Source organism: Rhipicephalus microplus, chromosome X (assembly GCF_043290135.1).
Source record: "Rhipicephalus microplus isolate Deutch F79 chromosome X, USDA_Rmic, whole genome shotgun sequence".
Lineage (NCBI taxonomy): Eukaryota > Metazoa > Arthropoda > Arachnida > Ixodida > Ixodidae > Rhipicephalus > Rhipicephalus microplus.
This window is the reverse complement of record NC_134710.1, coordinates 68421940-68443182: the sequence shown is the minus strand read 5'-3', so window position 1 is coordinate 68443182 and position 21243 is coordinate 68421940. Positions and strand designations below refer to the sequence as shown.

At 43.3% G+C, this 21243-nt stretch overlaps 1 protein-coding gene and 1 long non-coding RNA gene across 2 annotated transcripts in view; one reads left to right on the top strand and one right to left on the bottom strand.

The window, feature by feature from the left end:
• Positions 1 to 21243, top strand: part of LOC142775593 (uncharacterized) — a 67100-nt gene that overhangs the window by 1742 nt on the left and 44115 nt on the right. Inside the window, exon 2 of the long non-coding RNA XR_012886805.1 lies at positions 17266 to 17377. This is a non-coding gene — a long non-coding RNA (uncharacterized LOC142775593). The remainder of the gene's footprint in view (positions 1 to 17265; positions 17378 to 21243) is intronic.
• The window catches only part of LOC142775590 (uncharacterized), a 47789-nt gene that overhangs the window by 16326 nt on the left and 10220 nt on the right, over positions 1 to 21243 (bottom strand). The gene's annotated exons all lie outside the window — the stretch shown is intronic.

Genomic DNA, 21243 nt, shown 5'->3' with positions numbered 1-21243 from the left:
AAATACGTTATGAAAGTATGCGTCGCAACATTTGGAGCAAATTGGTATTTTCAGAAAAACGTAAACAAAGATTTCGGAGCTTGTAAAAAGGGTCACAATCTTCACATGCAGGCCTAAAATGCACCAGATTCATAGCTGGGCCCTTCTGCGAAAGCATAATTGTCTCCACTGACTTGCGTTTAGCATTCTGCATGCGCAGGTGATCCCTGGCGATGCAAGCTTTCGTCGTGTGGTACCCTGGTTCTATGCCAGCTTGCCTCAGGTTATCTAGGGTGCTTACACTGCCATTATGAAAGTGTGCCACAGCATCATACAAGGCAAACATTACTGTAGACAAGCTTGCGTAGACCTCTTTGGGTTCCCGCTGCCATATTAGACCATTGAAACACTCATTAGCATTTTGAGTCTTTCCATGAAGGCACTTGATTAGAAGTTCATCAGAGCACAGATCACTGTAGACAGTTTTCTCTTGGCCGAGTGCTTCGACCCTTTGGTATCCGCACCAGCTTTTCGGTCCAAGTGAACACAGGCCATGTCTCGGCTGCTTGTTGGTAGAGCTGCAATGAAAAAGACTGGCTAGGGTAGCCTTTTTCATTGCAGAAAGGTTCCCCACATTAGCCCTTATGGCGATGCCATAGTAGTTTTGCAGGTGTTCAATGAGGGCATCAGTGAGCTTTCCCTTACCACCGAGTCCACGCACCGTCTTCTTCAGTTTTCTGAGGCAGCAGCCAACGTGCTTCTGGACATGCCCAATACATTCCAGTTTCTGCACACTGTCCTTTTCATACATGTCTTTGACAGCGGCATAGCTCTTGGAATCACCATCGCCGTAGTACTGCAGGTACTTCAAATCTTATTTGCCTTTCGACCTTTCAAATATTCGGTATAGACCAACCGTCTTCATACTGCCTTCACTTCCTTCATGGTTTGCTTGACAGGAAGTGTGGTTTGTCTTCCATTCCTGGTACGAAACACTATCTTGCCTCAACTTGCTTTTGGTTTTACAAGACCTACATGAACTAGAAAGGGCCTCAACATCAATAACCTTTCCCGTGTCAACAGAAATCACAGACACACAACCGTTAAAAGATGAATGGCCACGCTTCTGCCATGTGCCATCACCTAAAACGCCACACTCGGCACTCCCCACAGCACGACGAACTTCCACAGCAGCATCAGTCATCGACTTCGACGCCACTTCTCCTGCCGCTGCAGAAAGCCGAGATGACAATTTGTCGTAGGCGGAGTGACGTGGAGGAGCAGGCATGTTCATCACTTTGGAAAAAGTTTTCGCACCAGCGTGCCCTTTTCCTAACTGGCGCATCGCGTAAACCAAACATAAATTGTTCTCACTGGCACGACACGACCCATCTTTCTCGACATATGAAATGGGCGCTTGAACCCACAGTCGGTACACACGACCGCACAAGCCGAGCATATCCCTTGGTGAGAGCGTTCCTCGAGCTTCGGTGTTGTGTTCATGCATTTGGAACATGCCAGCTATGAAAACACTGAAGAAAGAATACCAATGTCCATTATCCTGTTCCCTTGGAGTGCAGAATTCTCTAGTGGAGCCTGGTATGCCTTGTTTATGTCCCCAAGCTTATTCGTGGTCGCCGAAATACCGGCGTCTGTGTCAGTAGGCAGCCTCATCGTCGTGTAGCGATTTCCAGCAAACTTGCGCTTCCTCGTCTTCTATGATTTGCACTTCCCCATGCTGGTCGTAATATGGTCCAGGTGGCCTAAGGATACAGCCCTAGTAGCGTTGACACGTGCAACAAATGAAGAACGACGCCTGACCAAGGCAAACAACAAAAATTCGGACGAGCATTGTGCGTCCTCGTTGTGGCTGTTGTTAGAGATTAACAAAGACTTTTAAACACAAAGTTGTATTTAATGACATCATCTTATATAACAGTCACAATAAAATGCGTAAAGTATATTGAATAGGATTAATATAGACGAAACAACACTTGCTTTTGAAAGCGATTTTTCGAAACCGAAACCACAGTTGGAAATGTGGTTTCGGTTTTGCTATAAGAGCAAAGGGTATAGAAAACTTGCTGTAACTCGCCAACTAATGACGCTAGGCGATGGCAATGCGCTTCCGCATGTGTCCATCTTCTTCATCACAGTTGCAACATATATGTGAATGTTTGGGCGTGCAAGAAAAACAAAACACTAAAAATTTATTTTGCAAAAAAAAAAAAAAAGACTTTTGAAAGTGGCCTACCACCTTAAATGACGAAACAAGTGGGCCCTTCGTTACCGTTCACGAAAACTTCATGATATTATAATGCACATATTATGTTATATTCCTGTCTGTCATTAATAGTGGGGGCAAGAACTCGCTGCTCCAGTCGCAGAGCGAAAATCGCGGACCGTTCACGGTCCATGTGAAACAAAACTGCCATTATGATGATAGTTATAGCGTGAGAACAAAACGACGACACATGTGAAACAAAACTGCCATTATGATGATAGTTATAGCGTGAGAACAAAACGACACAGATACAAGGACACGAAGTCTTCTTGTCTCTCTGTCGTTGTTTTTTTCTCGGGCTATAAGTAACGTCATGCCATACCAACTAGCCCAAGCTGCCACAAAACTGCCATTCGCGACGGCTGCGAACAGAGCAATTGGAGCGAACGGAACGATTTTTTTTTGCTGCAATCGCGGCATGTGAAACAGCCTTAACGCTACCTAGCCGTAATATTTAGCGAACAAAAACTAGATTTCTCTTTTTATGTTTTCTTTTAAATAGTGAAGTTAAGGGCTGGCACTTTGCTGAGAAGCATTTCATTTTCACTGTGCCTTGATTGTAGCCACCAATCAGATAACCTCCTCCTAGTTATTTCTACCCGCTTAAAAGTCTATTTTGCGCAGGATCGAATCCCAACTGCGGCGGCTGCATTTCCGATGGGGGCGGAAGTTGTAGGCCCGTGTGCTCAGATTTGGGTGCACGTTAAAGAATCCCAGGGGGTCGAAATTTCCGGAGCCCTCCACTACGGCGTCTCTCATAATCATATGGTGGTTTTGGGACGTTAAAGCCCACATATCATGAAGTCTATTTTGCCCTCCCTGTCTCTGAAGCCCAGTGCTTTGAAAAACTCTGCGCCATCATCCTGAACTATAGTTTGTAGCCCATTACAGAACATTATCAAGTGTTCGGCAGTTTCCTCCTCTCCACACACACTGCATACCCTGTACCCCTTCGTATTTGTCCCGATAAGTCTTGGTTCGCACTACTCCCGTCCTGGCCTCAAACAGTAGAGAAGTATCCTGAGAATTATCATGGATCCTTTCTTTGGCAATTTACTGCTAAAAAATTCGATAGATATCTAGTGCCGACTTCTTAATCATGCCTATTCTCTACATGTCGATCTCTATTTGCTTCACCTTTTTCTTTACCAATAGTTCTTTCTGGTTTGGCCCCCCGCTGTTTTCTAAGTAATTACCCGTCAATTTTCTGGTTTGCTTCCTTCATTTTGTATCGACATTCCTCACGTACAAATGGCTGAAAACTTTCCTAGCCCAACGCTCCTGCCCCATTTCTCGCAATCGCTCCTCAAATTTTATCTTGCTGCTAGCTTCCCTGCCCTCAAATGATGTCCACCTCATGTCACCTTGTACTCCCCGGTTTGGTATACTCCCGTGAGCTCCTAATGCAAGCCTACCAATTTAACGTTGTTTAATTTCTAATCTTGCTTGAACCTCTGATCCCATGCACAAGACCGCATTGCCGAATGTCGGACCAAGAACCATGACCCCTTTCTGAATTCCTCTCACATCATACCTATTGTGATTCCACAGTGCCCTATTTTCCATCACAGCGACATTCCTGTTACTTTTAGTTTCTATGTATATTTCATATTCTCTTAAATACTCGGTCCCATTGCTTATCCATCCGCCCAGATATTTGTATTTATCCGTTATTTCTAGCATGATATCTCTATCCTAAGTTCACTACCTTCATTATCATTAAAAAACAGGACTGCTGATTTTTCCTTACTTAACCGCAGATTTAACCTATCTCCCTCATTACAGCAGATCAATCCCTGCAAATCTTCATTGTTGTCAGCCATTAGCATCATATCATCTGCGTACATCAATGCTGGTAGTGCCTGTTCAATGAGTTTTCCTTGTTTGACGAAAGAGAGGCTGAAGCCAAGTCCACTTCCCTCTAATTTGGCCTCTAATCTTTGTAGGTACATCATGAATAACAAGAGTGACAGAGGACGCCCCTGCCTAAGCCCCCAGTTTATCTCTGTGGGCTCGAGTACCTGTTTTTCCCATTTTATAACTACCTTGTTATTTTTATAGATATCCTTTAAAAGATTAACGACTGTAAGTCCTCTTGAACCACACTATCGTACGCTCCATTGATATCCAGAAATGCTAGCCTCAGAGGCCTGTGTTCCTTTTCTGCTATTTCAATGCACTGCGTCAGTGAGAACAGATTGTCTTCCAACTTTCTTTGTTTCCGAAACCCATTTTGCAGTTCCCCTAGCACCCCCTTATCCTCTATCTATGCCTGAAGTCTCATTTATAACCTGTATCACCAGCCTGTAAACCACTTATATCACTGTTATAGGACAGTAGTTGTTTGTGTCAGCTTCATCCCCCTTTTCTTTATAGATCATGCTCATTCTGCTAAGTTTCCATCCATGAGGGACTTCACCTTTTATTATTGTTTTGCTCGCTGCCTCTCTTAAAGTTTGTTTATACTTGGGGCCCAGTTCTTTTATCAGCGTAATTGGGATGCCGTCAGGGCCTGTTGATGTGCTACTAGGAACCCTCTTCTCAGCTCGTTCCCACTCTCGTTATGAAAGTGGAGCCACTGTGCCACTTGATCCATCCTTGTCTGTTAAGGTGCTTAAGACGCTTCCTTGTTAAAAATTTTCTGTCATCCTTGTTCTTATATATTCAATAGCTTCATCCCCTTCTAGCTTGACACCTTGACCTGTAGTTATAAACCTCTGCTCTAGGCTTGTCTCATTATTTTGGGAGTTTAGATGGTTCCCAAATTTTGCAGCTATCTTTTCATTTTTTTATGTACGTCTGCCAGCCACTTAGCCCCCTTTCTTCAAATCTTTTCTTTGATCACAAGGGATGCTTTCCTTCTACAACTTAGAAAGATATTCCATTTTCTTTCAACATCATCTGTCGGTTCATGCCGCTACTTAGCATGTCCATGTTTTCTAGAGGCTTCCTGACATTTTGCTATGGCTCTCTTAACTTTCTCATCCAACCAACTCTGAGGTTTGTGTCTCCTTTTCCAGGATGACTGGTCAAGAGCCTTAGTAAGCTCTAGCTCAGTCTAATGTGTCCACACTGTTATTATCCTCAGAGATTACTTTCTGAATTTGTTTAGTAGCTATTTATATTTGCCTTTCTGATTGAAAATTCCTCTATGGTTCCTCATGTTGTCTCCTTTCCACTTTCATTGCTCTTCCAAAACTTCGGTTGATAGGTTTGTGATCACTACCCTGACCTCTGAAGCTGCATTCATCTATGTGCATTCCCCTGAGCCTATCATACATCCTATGCGACATCAGTGCATAATCTATCATTGACTGCAGCCTTCCTACCTTCCATGTTATCTGCCCTTCACACTTCTCAGTACTGTTGCAAATGATCAAATCATGCCTTTCACACATATCCATGATCACTTTACCTGTTCGGTCAGTATACCCCATCTATATCTTCTATGTGCGCATTCATATCTCTAGTATAGTTGTCTCGCACTCTCCTCCTAATTCCTCAATGTCATTTGTTATACACTCCACCAATGCCTGGTTTTCCTCTCTAGCATTTGCTCCCGTCCACAAGTACACCAAACCAAGGAGTGTCATCTGCTCAGCTACTTTCTCTTTTAACCATGAGTGTTCCCTGCATCCCTGCTTGTTTTTTTGCCAACCCATACTTATATGTACAAATGCCCCAATTGCACCCCCTTTTTTGCTACCTTATAATCTATTGCAATATTCCCATACATAGTCCTGATTGTAAGCTGGTTTCTCCATGTCCAGAAGATGTGTCTGCACAACCCCATATACCATCAGCTCCTCTTGCCTTAACTGTTCTTGTATCTCTTCCCACTTTAACCTATTTCTGCCACCCTGCATGTTGATATACCCCATATCTGATTTAGCTCAGCCCTTGTGCTTACGTCGATTTATTCTCCCACAGACCCCATGTAGCTTGAATATTGGTGCCCCCTGTTGGCCTCAGGGCTCTGGGTTCCCCTAAAAAAAACTGTGGCTTGATGACCCATCCTACTAGCAACCATCCTGCCTGTCGCATCACTGTAATGAACGCCATCTTGTGCAAAGGAGCAAGCGCCAGGCTCGTACACATCATGGTTTACCTTCATTACGCTGCATCCGACCTGCCGGCTCATACCCCTGATGACTCATCCCAGCGCCATTAAGCGGCGGCAGCGAAAAGCATCGCTCAGGCATAATGCGGCCGGGCTGCGAGAATTCTACCGTCGTGTTAATCGTGTAAGACGAGCTAGCGTGTGTCATCTTCTGCATGCAAACGGCAGTATGGAAGCCGTGCATTTCAATGTGGCAAGAATGATTAACTTCCAATTATGCCCCACGCAATCCACGAATGAACTTCAAAATGTGTTTTCAAGATCATCGTTTATTTGTCACTGGGCACTTTTCCAGACGGACATTTTGTTTTCCAGCTTGACCTGGCGTCGGTGCACACCGCGAAAATAATTGTGAACAGCTACACAGAAAATCGCCAGATCGTGCTGTTTTCCTGGCAAGCATGAGCATTTCTAAAAATATATGGCAATATACATAAAAGAAGCTATGGTGTGACATCATGTCTACGCGGTGAATGCGGACAAACTCGAGGTTTGCTAACAGTGGCTGAATCTTCGAGTGCATCGTGACCTTGTGCTGGAGCTGTACTACTCCTCACCACCTTCCACAATGGCAGCAGTGGTTTTGTTTTTTCAAAGGGGGCATGACAAAATAATAATGTATTATCGACCAAAACCATTCCAGATCACTGATGCATTGTCCTTAAAATAATCAGTCTTTCGTGGGACGTGTACCAAATAATAGTTAGGGTGTTTTCAGGTGCGTAGGCAGAAATTTTTTTTGGGGGGAAGGGGGGCACCCCCTAAAATGGCTATTTTTCGTTCTCTATTCCATGGCGAAAAAAGTTTCGGGGAGAGGGAGAGGCATGTGCCTGGTGTGCCACTTCCTGGCTATGCTTTGGGGGTGTGTTATTTTGCGTATTCCTTGTACGAGTACAAGAGTGGAGGAAAAAGAAAGACTCAAACCAAGTGACACGGCAGGCTAAGTAACACACCGTTTGAACTGAAAGCATCCAAATTGTACTTGCCATCATAATACATCAGCTAGGAGACGGCACACGAGCACTGCAGTGACGTGATGCCCGTTAAGGGAAGCTACCCTCCTCGCGCATGCGTGCAGATACTGTGATGTGTTACCTACTGGCGCTAGTAGTTCCGAAAGCTACACACCCCTGTGTTCACTCTCAAAAAGATTGCGACTGTGCGCTTGGGCATGCTGAAAATTGATCTCTACTTTGTCATAATATTAAAAATGAAGGAATAAAACGATGTGGTAAGTTCTGTTTGCCGCGCATCCTCTTTTCAAGAGCTACAGGATCATTATGTGAGCAATGTGTTTGCATCCACGTTGACACCTATTAGTAAACTACAGTTGTATACGAGTTGATAAGTGTACAGTGCGTGAATTTGACACAGCGTGCTGCAGGTATGGCTCTTGTAGCTTGCGGTTATGCCTAGGTTAATACTTTTCTTTTTACGCGTGGCCGAATAGTTGTACCATAACTGTGCAAGCGCTAGGTTAAGCACTAGTTCACGCATTCGAGTGAAATTCATTTGATTCTACTTGTTTCCACAGTGCTCACATTTCACTATTTTGTCCTGGTTTTTAAGAGTTGTACGCGCCTCGCCCCACTTGCTTGAAAACTTAGCTATATACATTTAAGTATACGAATATTATGAAACAGATTTCACCACAACCACCAGTGTTTTTTTCGAATGACAAGGCTAGCCGTTTATCTGATATAGTAAATTCTTTAGGCCTGTGCTACAGATGTTCAAGAGAACGGTGTTACATGCCAGATATGAATACCTTATTTATTGCTGAAAACAATGATGTTATACATACTTCGCGGTATTAATGGTTAAGTCATGCATATGTTGCTGCTGAAATGTAAAACTTAGTGTATTTATCTGAGAACACAACAAATCTAGACTGTCCTTTTTTTTGAAGCTGTTGGCATTAAAACAATTATATAACCTCGAAAATTGGCTTCACAAATTGATTTTTGTGCATAGATGGCTGGCATCGACATCACTGAAACTGCCGTGTTGTTGCACCACACGGTAGGATGCAAGGTTTGGGATGCTGCGTTAAATGTTATTGTGGCATCACTTTTGACTTCTCTTGTTATGTATGTGCATTGTAGTATCAAAGCAGATTTTGTACAATGTAATTACACTGCTGTTATGCAATGTCGGTGAATCATTACGTTATGAAGCTGTCAATAGCTTCTGGGATTCTAGTTGCCTGACATTGTCGCAGAAGCTTGCATGCGTTGTTGTGATGACATCTGGTTCAATAAAGGTCAATGTTTTGGAACCCTTAAAGGGGCCCTGCGACACAATTTGAGCAAGTATTTTTTATCTGTTCTTCTGGTAGTGTGAAACGTGCCACTATTGTTGCACACATCGCAACGCCGCGATCGCCGTTTTAGTTTTAATTCACAGGACAAACTACCTTGATTTCGGACTACGGCGACACACGTCGACTAATTTTATTAAAGGAAGTGGCGTCATGTCATGGGACGTGACGACAAATACCGTTCAATTTTGATTGGCTTGAAGCGAGAAACAGCGTGCAGTATTCATATGGTGGTAGCTAGGCCATACGAGTAAATATTAAAAACAGCAAGAACCTTTTTAATACTTTCTCAAGAAGAAATCATTCCTGTTTCGAAATGATGTATTTTCACAGAACAACGAACACAACACTTATGCTGGGAATGAGGCTATGGTATGCGGGCATCTAAAAGCGGAAGCGCATGCCGCGTTTTCAACGAACCAAAAATGCAACAAGTGGTGGGCGTCGGTGTTGCTGTGGAAAGCATCTTGCATGCAAGCCGAGAAGTGACCCCACCCGAAGCGCATGTGTGTCTTACACACTGTGACCATGGGAGCGTCTGCTATCCGACGCATGGGGTTCATATGTGACGCTTTCAAAAAAAAGAGGTAGCGAGGTATTGTGTGAAAGCCACCATGAGGTCATCAAACAAGCTAGTGGATTCTGTTGGCGCTGCGCCGATCTATCTCGGCGATTGCGCAGAAGAGGCATCGCTTGTTCTCAACGCTTGGACGCCACCGTCATCGACTGACGCCTATATAAGCAGCCCAACATCACAGCTTTACTTCAGTGGGCACGTCGGCTGGCCGCCTGTAACAGCCATGACCAACCCTCTGGTTGTCTTTATGCAGTTGCTTCTGGCACGGGCGACATTCATGGCCGATGCATCAAACAAGATAGCGGATTCCGTCGGCGCTGCGCTGATCTATCTCGGCGACTGCACAGAAGAGGCATCGCTTGTTCTCAACTCTTGGACGCCATGTAAGATGTGTAAGGAAAATGTTGCTGATGGCATCCCACCGCTGCCACTAGTTCTAATGATGTGAAGGAAGAAGTTGCAGGTGATGGCATCCCACCGCTGCCACCAGTTGTTAAGGTTGAAAGGAAGGTCGCTGGAGGATACGGAAAACAAAAACAAGTTTATGGCACTATTTACACATATTTACAGAAAAGAAAGGTTAGGGGTTTCACAACCTACGAGCGTGGTGGTTGAACGTTACATAGTTCAGAGCGACGTCCAGCACTCTGCGGTGTCGTTTTAAGCCCTGTTGGGCTCCTCCTCTCCGAGTGGAACACCAATCACATACACACAAGTGAGGGGGACGAGCATGCACGGTCCACGTGAACACTGCACTGCAAGGTGGCGCCAGCAGGGCTCTTCCTCATCGTGTGTGTGCCGCTAGTCGAGATTTCCCATGATCCTGACAACGTACATCAAAGGGTCTGCCGCACAGCTCGCCTAATTGGCGGGGTGATTTGCAGTGGCCGCCGCGGTCTCTTCCAGGAAGATGCTTTCTTTGTTGTCCTCTCTCGTCGTGGCGTCGTGTCGGCACGACGTCTCATCCTCCGGCTAGCAGGGACAATGCCTGGCGGGCACAGGCAGCCGGCCGGTCGTCTCCTTGATTGGGGATTAAAAGGAGCGCCACTCTCCTGTCAGCTCTGGCGCCGGTCACGCCAGCTTCCTCCGTCGCACGATGAGTCGCTGAGGGCATCAGTTACCGCTTCTGCTTGAAGAGACGATAAAAGGGTCCGCATTTGAAAGACGGGAACTCGCCTTTGCTTGTCGCATGGTCTGGATAATTGCTCAAATCTTCGACAGCGTCTGTCAGACTGGGCGCCGAAGGGATTGAGACCCTTCCCAGTGGACCGACTTGTGCACAATGGCATCTGCCCAGACGAATTTCCAGGCCAAACATAACAGCCACCACAGTCATCGACTGACGCCTATATAAGCAGCCCAACATCACGGCTTTCTTTCAGTGGGCACGTCGGCTAGCAGCCTGTAACAGCCATGACCAACCCTTTGGTTCACTTTATGCAGTTCCTTCTGGCACGGGCGACATTCACGGCCGATGCATCAAACAAGCTAGTGGATTCCGTCGGCACTGCGCCGATCTATCTCAGCGACTGTGCAGAAGAGGCATCGCTTGTTCTCAACTCTTGGACGCCACCACCGTCATCGACTGACGCCTATATAAGCAGCCCAACATCACGGCTTTCTTTAGTGGGCACGTCGGCTGGCCGCCTGTAACAGCAATGACCGACCCTGTGGTTTTCTTTGTGCAGTTGCTTCTGGCTCGGGCGACATTCACGGCCGATGCATCAAACAAGATAGTGGATTCCGTCGGCGCTGCGCTGATCTATCTCGGCCACTGTGCTGAAGAGGCATCGCTTGTTCTCAACTCTTGGACACCACCACCGTCATCGACTGACGCCTATATAAGCAGCCCAACATCACGGCTTTCTTTAGTGGGCACGTCGGCTGGCCGCCTGTAACAGCAATGACCAACCCTGTGGTTTTCTTTGTGCAGTTGCTTCTGGCACGGGCAACATTCACGGCCGATGCATCAAACAAGATAGTGGATTCCGTCGGCGCTGCGCCGATCTATCTCGGCGACTGCGCAGAAGAGGCATCGCTTGTTCTCAACTCTTGGACACCACCATCGTCACCGACTGACGCCTATATAAGCAGCCCAACATCACGGCTTTCTTTAGTGGGCACGTCGGCTGGCCGCCTGTAACAGCAATGACCAACCCTGTTGTTTTCTTTGTGCAGTTGCTTCTGGCTCGGGCGACATTCACGGCCGATGCATCAAACAAGATAGTGGATTCCGTCGGCGCTGCGCCGATCTATCTCGGCGACTGCGCAGAAGAGGCATCGCTTGTTCTCAACTCTTGGACACCACCACCGTCATCGACTGACGCCTATATAAGCAGCCCAACATCACGGTTTTCTTTAGTGGGCACGTCGGCTGGCCGCCTGTAACAGCCATGACCAACCCTTTGGTTTTCTTTGTGCAGTTGCTTCTGGCACGGGCGACATTCACGGCCGATGCATCAAACAAGATAGTGGATTCCGTCGGCGCTGCGCCGATCTATCTCGGCGACTGCGCAGAAGAGGCATCGCTTGTTCTCAACTCTTGGACACCACCACCGGCATCGACTGACGCCTATATAAGCAGCCCAACATCACGGCTTTCTTTAGTGGGCACGTCGGCTGGCCGCCTGTAACAGCAATGACCAACCCTGTGCTTTTCTTTGTGCAGTTGCTTCTGGCTCGGGCGACATTCACGGCCGATGCATCAAACAAGATAGTGGATCCGTCGGCGCTGCGCCGATCTATCTCGGCGACTGCGCAGAAGAGGCATCGCTTGTTCTCAACTCTTGGACACCACCACCGTCATCGACTGACGCCTATATAAGCAGCCCAACATCACGGCTTTCTTTAGTGGGCACGTCGGCTGGCCGCCTGTAACAGCAATGACCAACCCTGTGGTTTTCTTTGTGCAGTTGCTTCTGGCACGGGCAACATTCACGGCCGATGCATCAAACAAGATAGTGGATTCCGTCGGCGCTGCGCCGATCTATCTCGGCGACTGCGCAGAAGAGGCATCGCTTGTTCTCAACTCTTGGACACCACCACCGTCATCGACTGACGCCTATATAAGCAGCCCAACATCACGGCTTTCTTTAGTGGGCACGTCGGCTGGCCGCCTGTAACAGCAATGACCAACCCTGTGGTTTTCTTTGTGCAGTTGCTTCTGGCTCGGGCGACATTCACGGCCGATGCATCAAACAAGATAGTGGATTCCGTCGGCGCTGCGCCGATCTATCTCGGCGACTGCGCAGAAGAGGCATCGCTTGTTCTCAACTCTTGGACACCACCACCGTCATCGACTGACGCCTATATAAGCAGCCCAACATCACGGCTTTCTTTAGTGGGCACGTCGGCTGGCCGCCTGTAACAGCCATGACCAACCCTTTGGTTTTCTTTATGCAGCTTAGTAGCAAGTATTCCTGTGTCAAAATTAGTGATCCTTGCTTTATCCAGCTGATGTGCCCCACCAGCTTATGCATGTGTTACCTGTACGTGCGGAACATAGTACTGCCTCTGTTGAAACTTTGTGGCGATATTGAATCGCACCCAGGTCCGACTACCGAACAAATGTTGAAAGAACTTCTTGAAGGCCAAAAGACTATGAATAAACGACTTGATACTATAGAGTCGAAACTTAAAAAGGTAGAAACATCAGTGTCAACCCTCACGGAACTGAGTACCAAAGTCACCAATCTCGAAAAAACAGTGTAAGGACTAGAAAAAAGGGCTGGCGAATTTAGAAGACAGAAGCAGAAGAAACAATCTTTTGGTTTTTGGCATTCCTGGAAAACTGGGAGAAACACCAGAATCGCTGGAATCAGCAATAGTTGAAAACTTGTTGAAAACTAAGCTTGGTGTAGAGGTAAAATCTGTCGAAAGACTACACAGAATGGGGCGTAAGCAACCCGACAAACCTAGACCTGTGATCTTAAAGTTCATAGATGACAGGGAAAAAAGACACGTGCTGAAGAACTGTTCTAAACTGAAAGGAATGGGCATTTTTTTGTCTGAGGACTTCTCGGCAGCCACGTGGCAAATCCGAAAGAACCTATGGGATAGTGCCTCTGGTAGCAGGAAAGCGGGAGTAAAAGTGAAACTGTGATATGATAAAATTCGAATTGATAACGAAATGTATGAATGGGACAGTATTCACATGAAAAGGGTTCCTATTAGTCGACGCAGTAGCAGGCTGCGAGATAAGAAGTGACACAAAAGCAAGTAAACTAAGCAGTTTCGTTGTCTTAACATAAATACCCCTAGTTTGAATAACAAGGTCATTGAATCAGAAAGTGTAGTAATAGCCCACAAACCACATATGTTAATAATTACAGAATCGTGGCTACACCGAGACATAGGTGATGATGAAATAATGCCACCAGGCTACAACACGTACCGTAATCACAGATATTCCCATGGTGGCGATGTTGTCATCATGTTTTGAGAATCGCTATATGTGACACGATTACCCAATATTAAGGGAATTGAATGTGTTGTCGTTAAAGTGTTATTTGTTGAGCTACATATTGTCGTTGGGGGATTTTACCGTCCGTCTAATTGTGGTGATGAGTTTGTGGAACAATTAAATGAGTTTTTGTGTCAGTATAGAATGAGTAGTTGCAACGTCTTAATCGGTTGCGACTTTAATTTTCCCATGATAAATTCGTCAGATGAATTTACACATGCCATCTCTGTTGCATCTGTATCTTTTCTTGATATTTTGCTGTTCCATGACTTGACGCAGCTTGTGAAAACGCCCACTCGCATTCAAAATGAATCTAGCACAATTTTAGACCTGTTTCTTGTTAGTAGAGGTATATATAACCGCAGTTCGGTAATAGAAATTTACGACGGCATTTCGGACCATAAAATTGTGTCATTAAGCTTTCAACTGTAATATGCTAAAATGCCTGATAAAAAGACCGTTTTTGTACCCGTATTCTCGCGTGCTAGTGATGTGGACATAATAAGACACTCTTGATCCTTCTTATTCCGATTTCCTAACGCTTTCCAAAGAAAGTGAATGTTCTGTTGACCGATTGTGGTGCTTTTTCAAAGACCTAGTAATTAAATGTATCCAAAACTTTTTTCTTCACAAACGCAAGATATGAAACCGGTCTAGCCCCTGGATTACGAAAGAAATCGTATGCTAGGGCGCAAGCTAAAGAAAGCAAGAAAGCGACAAATAGAACGACCATCATTGTCTGCACTAGATAATATATAAGAGATGCGTCATACACTGAAAGCCAAATTGAAAAAGTGCAAAGGAAAAATATCAAAGCAAGGCTTTGATAAACTTTATCATGACGTCACCAAATAAGTTTTGGCAATATCTTTAACCGAAAAAAAGTCTAGTATCAAGCTTATCTATTATTGGGGATGTTATAACCGACAAGAGGGAAATAGCAGGCACAATGAATGATTACTTCTGTTCAGTGTACACGCGTGATAATGACGTTACCCCTGATTTCATCACCTATGACACCATGTCACCTATCGATGACGTCTGTATCACTGAAGGGGGTGTCTTATTGCTTCTGCTTAATCTCGATCCAAAAAAGTCACTGAGCATTGACTTTGTACCTAACGCCTTCTGATAAGGTATGCTGAATGGAATGCCAAATACCTATGCTTGATCTTTAAATCATCTCTCTTGCGCGCTGAACTTCTGAGTGAGTGGAAGCACGCTAAGATCACTCCAGTTCCAAAAACTGATGACCATTCGCTTGTGTCCTCGTTTAGGCCTATCTCCTTGCTATGCACTAGTGTCAAAATTCTAGAGCATATAATATTCAAACATTTGTCTATGTTTGTCAAAAGAAATAACCTAATCACGCCCCTTCAGCAGGGCTTTCGCAAAGGGTATTCTACGGTAACCCAGCTTATTGAGACGTTTCATGACCTAGCAGCAACGATCGATATGAATGGTCAAGTAGATGTTATATTATTAGATTTTGAGAAAGCTTTCGATCGTGTGAGTCACCAGAAATTACTAGTTAAGCTCAAACTAATTCTGAAAAATGAGAAATTACTTGCATGGATAACTGCTTATCTTTCAATGAGGAGCCAATGTGTTGCCATTGATAGTGTCACCTCAAGTTCCGCCCCCAAGAAATCTGGTGTGCCTCAAGGGTCAATTTTGAGGCCGTTGTTTTTTCTGTTATTTATTAATGATATTGTGCTGAATTTGCCCGTAAAAACAAAGCTTTTCGCAGACGATTGTATACTATATCAGGAAATTTGTAGTTACAGTGATCAAGAATCTTTAAATACCGCACTAGCAACGCTACAAACATGGTGCGAAAATTGGCACATGACAACTATAAAAAAAACAGTAGCAATGCGAGTTACGCGTAAGAAACAGCCGCTTCTATTTACCTATCACGTCAATGGTCATGCGTTATCCGAAGTCACTAAACACAAATATTTGGGACTCATACTCACATCAGATTTAAAATGGAATGAACACATAGAATATATTGAAAGAAAGGCAATGAAAAAGCTTGGCTATTTGCGAAGGAGGCTTGTGAATGCCATGCCACACATCAAACTTCTCGCTTACAAAACTTTCATTAGACCAGTATTAGAATATGGAGCTGCAGTGTGGGATCCCTTTACTGAGTCCAATATTAAAAAAAAATAGAAATGGTCCAAGGAAAATCTGTTCGATTTGTTTTTAATTGTTATAGTTGGTGTACTTCCCCTTCACTTCTACTAATTAAAGCGAATCTCGAAAAACTACAGAGAAGAAGAATGGAGAGACTGAAGCTTTTTTACCTCATTTTCCACAACAAAATTGGTATCAACAAAACAGTGCACATTAGACAAATAAGTAAATATGCTGTGCACTCACATCATTCAAAGAAAGTTTTAGATTATTTAATAAACTGCACAGACACATGCAGGTATTCTTTTTTTCCAAAAACTACCTGTGAGTAGAATTGCCTATCACCCGATGCTGTACAGTGTCCAACAGTTGATTTATTTCTACATGCTCTCAATGACCACTAACACTTTTTGTATAGTCATGCAGCCCAGAGTTACGCAATGCTTCCATTTTTTTAAGTACGTTTCAGTCAGCAAAGCTATGCCATTGTTGTAATGTTTTCCTTTAGTTTTCTTTGTAAATTAGTACAAAAGTGTTCAATTGTAACCGCTGCCAGTATGCTGTGTGATGTCAATTATGTTTTTTGTAGTAAACATTTCTGTATGCTCATTCCTGCTTAAGACCTGGTAAACAGGTCAGCAGTATGTAATAAATAAATAAATAAGGTGACGTTTCCGGAATGTCTTTGTGAAACGCGCGCTGTGGTTGGAAGCGGTCTTTGACATCACCAGGCAAGTGAAATGTGAAAGACGTTTTTCGCTGTCGTCTGCTCGAGTTTTGAACTTTGAGGACTCGTAACTTCACTTTCCGTGCACCAATTTCCATCATTCTTCTTGCATTCGTGTCAGTAATCATCGCTACATGCATTTTGGTGCTAAATAAGGCTGTCTCAAAAGTGTCACAGTGCCCCTTTAACATTTCCACCTTGTTTCTCATACTGCCATTCGACAGCTTGTGCTCTTTGGTGAGGAGTGTTGCCTTCTTAGCCACCCAGAGTGATTGAAACCAATGACTGCAATTTAGCAGCTCACAGCAGTCATTTAGTAAATGCAAGTTTTGATGATATATAATCGTCACAATGTGAGTAACCTGAAGGAAGCTGCATTAGTTTTACTCACAATCCAACACAATTTAATTTGACACCTTACCTGCCGTGAATGCATGATAAAAATGCATACTGTCATGTATGTGCAGTGGTAATGTGCTTCTAGGCAATAAATGAAACATTCATATGGGGCAAGAAACGCATCACATGGGCATCATAGTATAACTAAAGCAATGCAAATGCGCCTGTGTGGATGCACTCATGCATATATTTTGCCTGCCTGTCTCATGCTCTGTCTTATGAAATGTTTGCTAATTACTCCTGTCTTTATTTCAGACTTCCAAGTGTGAGTGTAATGCAGAGAAGGAGCACCGTGGCCCCTCTTCTGTCGAAGGGACCAAAGTCGCCTGAGCAGCTGAAGATGGATTGTGCAAGCAACTGAGAATATGCAAGTGTTTGAACGGTCACATAGTTTATCGAACACCAATTCCATTAACTTGTCACATTTTGTTATTTTGTAACTGACAAGTTTATGCTCAGTTAGATTGAACTGTAAATAAGCAGTAGGCAAGTTTGTGCTCATGCATTTTAGCATTTTTGTAAAAGCAGGCACATTCTACGAATAGCACCACACACTTTTCTTGAAATTCAGTTTCTTTTTAAGTTGTGTGTACAGTGTTGATATGCTTTTTTGACTTTTCATGCCTCTAAGGTAAATTTTTATGGTTTGCAAATAGTTATATCTGATACATACCATTTATCAGAAAAAGTCAAAAAGTTAAAGAAATTTTGAAGAAAGGTGCATTTATACTCCTATCACACGGGCACCTGCCAACACCGCTTAACTCTCTTGTCTTTACGAAAATGCAGATGTGGTTTGTGTCACACGGTCTTCATTACGTCAAGGAAGTTAAAGCTTTTCGCAAAGGAAGTTCAGTGATCTTCCTTTGCGGCAGAACGGAGTACTGTCGTCCCCAGTAATCTGTAGTTATGGAAAAAACTGCAAACATAAAGAGTTGCAGTCAACACAGTAATCAATTCGATTACGAGTAAAAGTTATTTGTACTCTGTTAGTGCATGTACTCTCCAAAAGTTCTTTGTAAGTGCATGTACTCTTCAGACCATGCCTTACAAAAAGCCAGCATGTTGATATTTTGAAAAATTTTCTCTGAGTCCGTGCGGGCCATTCTGTTTGTGCGCAGTAGGTGTTTACATCTCTGCAACTCGTTCACTTATTATTATGCTCCTCATTCTACTTCAACACTGCCAAATGCTATAGCATTGGGTGTCAGGTTTTCTTCCTTCTTTGTCGACGCCGGTAGTCGGCTGGCACTACATGCGAACTGTTGTTCTGGGACGCATCCGCAGCAAGGGCTTCAATTACTGAACGCAAGATCTGTGTGCTTTAGATATTGTAAAGAACATCTTGATCTACGTGGTAGCGCAACTTTAAAGAGCTCACAGAAAACTTGTAGTATGTTTGAAAATCGTTGTATGTAGAGAAAATGCGGTACCAAAACAAGCGGACAGTGTTGCCAGCATTCCTGTCAACGTTGCTGTCAGTTTGCTTTCAGGTGTATGTGTTTGTGATAAAAGGCAAACCATGTTTTCTTGTTTCGGTGTAAACAAGTTCTAGTTTATGTAACCACACGTACGATTAGAAATGTTTTGAAAAGTATTAGACACGAAATCTTGCATGCGGAGAAGGTGCTGCAGTGCCTAATGGGCCCCTTGCAGCTTCTGTCTGAAGCTTGTAAAACTGTCGTGCGACATGGGCCCTATTCTCACGATAAACTGAATTGTGTATTACTTTTTCTTCATAACTTTCCTGCACTTCAGCACACTGTGCCCAACGTTTCACAAGTTTTTTCATAGCAGGGGGGGGGGGGGAATTTTATTGCACTTGTAGCTGATTGTGCACAGCATCAATAATAGTTGTTTCATGAATGTTTCATGCATGTGTAAATCGCTTGGAGCCAAGTTTCAACTGCATGGAAGGTGTTCCAGCTATTCAAATTCCAACTGTTAAATACTCTTGACTAAAGCGAGATCAAGAGTAACACGTTCCATAGACATTTTGCACACAATAGTAATTCAGTGCTGAATACTAGCATTGTTTAACCCTAGTGCGAGAGCTAGCATAAGTTATTTTACTTTTTGACTTGCCCTTGTAACTAGAATGTGCTTAATATAAAGAATTTTTATTCCTATGAATGGTCATTTTAGCACTATTTTATTGTTATATTGCCATGCTGTAGGCAGCTTTTGCGTGAAATGCCGTCTCAGAAGTTCTGTGGTGTATCACGACACTCATAGTTATACATTCACTCACACTTGGTGCTAAAGAAATAAACGTTTTACTTTAAAAAAAATGTTGTATATTTATCAGGAACTCTGCTAACATTAGTCAGAACAGCAGTCACCAACTGCAGGCGTCGGTTTAGTTGAAGCGTACTCAAAGCTGCTGGCACACATAAAATACATTTTGTGTGAAAATTTCTTGACTTTGCATATAACCTAAAGTTTTCAGCAAATTTGAAACAGTGCCTCGCTGTAGCTATCACAATGTCAAGCATGTTGTGCATTTAGGAACTACATTATAAAAAGCTTAATAGCACGTTACAGAAGCTTTTAAGCTATGTTGCCTGCTTGAGATCATTCTCCAGCGGCCAAGTGTAGGTGTAGACCCTTTAATGCAAACAAAGGTGAATGAACCATGCAGTGCAGAGGTGCCTGCATTTACATTCGACCGTTTTCCTACAGCAAGAATAATCCTCATAAGGCAAGATACGTCAATAACACTTTAGTGACCAATAGTACACAAAACATTGTTAACAGGTATATGGTATGCTTTCAAAACAGTGTAAGAGCTTTTAATTTACCATTCTTCGAGCATCTCTTGAACGTTACTAAGGACATTTCTTTTGGTTATCGGTGTCCAATAGTCGACAGATTGTTGGATAAATGGTTTGAAGGTGGTCAGTGCAGTGCTGGCAAACCTTTTTTTTACCGTCTTCATGACATTGATTCAGCGTCTCGAACATTATTCGGGGAATCTCTATTGGTTATTGGTGACCAATATTTGATGAATTGTTGGTAGCTGGTATATAGGACAGTCCAACAACTTTTAATTTACTGTCGGTTGGTTTTTATCAACTTTTTCCAATAAAACGTTTATTGACGGTTGGTACAATTTTTTTTGTAAGATGCACTGCAAATAGCAGCTCAGTGTTGACCAAAATGATAATTATCTCAAACTTGTAATTTTTTCTTGTAAAAGCTAGATGATTCAGTGGTCTGAAAATATTTTTATCACAAAGTATACCTTCTGTAAAGTAAACATTCATTACTTGGATACTGAAACACAGGGCAGTATTGCAAGGGAGATAATGTAAACCGATAATTTCGGCAAGTTTCTAGGGATGTTTATAGTGGGATGTTTAAGTATTCTAGTAATGCAAGTTTTTTAATGCAGTGTTTCTAATGTATTAAATCGACACAATTCTTTTTGGAATACACTGAGATGGTCACCGAAGTGGCTAGTATGTTCGACATGGGACTTCCCAGCAGTGCTCGCTACAGTTTCATAATGTGCGCTTCATAAATAGCGGTTGTTGCAGCATTCTAGCAATGTTTAAATATAGCTTGGTGATTGCACATAAGATCGAACAAAGCACGGCCGGTTGGCTTCTTAAATTTATTTCAAAAGTTTATATATTATTGCCTAATGAGTGGAAAGGAGAGATCCACACTTGGTCTTGTCAAAAAAAAAAAAAATTTTTTTTGAAGCACAGTAAATCAATAATGATGCAGAGGTCGAGTGACATGCTTACCTGCTCTGCTGTTGCTTTCGACTTTCGCGATCAATTACACAAGACACCATAAAGCTACATACTTCAAACTTGTTCAGCTAAATATATGACCTTTTGTGCTTATGTTCAGTTATTTTTCGCTTCTCTGGGTAGTGCACATATTTTTATTTTAAAAAATCTTGAAATTGACCAAGGAAACGTTTTTTTGCCTACTTGGCAGGCCTTTATTTCAAAAACAACTTATGACTGAGCCGTGAAAATTCTGCAGTACTTACTCAGCATGTTTATTTATTAAACTGCCATAGCTTGTGTTAACGCTTTTCAGTAAAAAGATACAATTGTGCCAACTTCAAAAACAGCTTGCATGGGAAACTTCTGACGATTAAAAAGAATTTCATATTTCGTAAACTTTCCCAATTTATTCTCTTGCGCATCAACTTTCACAATCAATAAAAATATGTTGCATAATGTGGTTTCACTTGCAGTTATGGTCTACCGAATA